Source organism: Branchiostoma belcheri, unplaced genomic scaffold (assembly GCF_001625305.1).
Source record: "Branchiostoma belcheri isolate BF01 breed outbred unplaced genomic scaffold, Haploidv18h27 scaffold277, whole genome shotgun sequence".
Taxonomy (NCBI): domain Eukaryota; kingdom Metazoa; phylum Chordata; class Leptocardii; order Amphioxiformes; family Branchiostomatidae; genus Branchiostoma; species Branchiostoma belcheri.
In genome coordinates this window covers 117,439-118,705 of record NW_017803884.1, presented here as the reverse complement: position 1 = coordinate 118,705, position 1,267 = coordinate 117,439, and positions in this window count along the sequence as shown.

Below are 1,267 nucleotides of genomic sequence, written 5' to 3'. Positions count from 1 at the left end.
GTAGAATGATACAAAGGTATCGGTTCAAATATATAAATATCAACGGTCAAAACTGTCTGAAACGGTATGTATGTCAATCCGACTCGTGTCCGACACTTTGTCCTGTATTTCCGACTCACTGTCGGACGATATGATAATGGTCTCACAACCGGTGTCTTTAGGTGTAGAATGATACAAAGGTATCGGTTCAAATATATAAATATCAACGGTCAAAACTGTCTGAAACGGTATGTATGTCAATCCGACTCGTAACCGACACTTTGTCCTGCATTTCCGACTCACTGTGTCTGTCGGACGATATGACAATGGTCTCACAATCGGTCTCTTTAGGTGTAGAATGATACAAAGGTATCGGTTCAAATATATAAATATCAACGGTCAAAACTGTCTGAAACGGTATGTATGTCAATCCGACTCGTAACCGACACTTTGTCCTGCATTTCCGACTCACTGTGTCTGTCGGACGATATGACAATGGTCTCACAATCGGTCTCTTTAGGTGTAGAATGATACAAAGGTATCGGTTCAAATATATAACTATCAACGGTCAAAACTGTCTGAATCGCTATGTATGTCAATCCGACTCGTGTCCGACACTTTTGTCCGACACTTTGTCCCGCATTTCCGACTCCCTCTCGGACGATATGCCAATGGTCTCACAACCGGTGTCTTTAGGTGTAGAATGATACAAAGGTATCGGTTCAAATATATAAGTATCAACGGTCAAAACTGTCTGAATCGGTATGTATGTCAATCCGACTCGTGTCCAACACTTTGTCCTGCATTTCCGACTCACTGTCGGACGATATGACAATGGTCTCACAACCGGTGTCTTTAGGTGTAGAATGATACAAAGGTATCGGTTCAAATATATTAATATCAACGGTCAATACTGTCTGAATCGGGATGTATGTCAATCCGACTCGTGTCCGACACTTTGTCCTGCATTTCCGACTCACTGTCGGACGATATGACAATGGTCTCACAACCGGTGTCTTTAGGTGTAGAATGATACAAAGGTATCGGTTCAAATATATAAGTATCAACGGTCAAAACTGTCTGAATCGGTATGTATGTCATCCCGACTCGTGTCCGACACTTTGTCCTGCATTTCCGACTCACTGTCGGACGATATGACAATGGTCTCACAACTGGTGTCTTTAGGTGTAGAATGATACAAAGGTATCGGTTCAAATATATAAGTATCAACGGTCAAAACTGTCTGAATCGGTATGTATGTCATCCCGACTCGTGTCCAACACTTTGT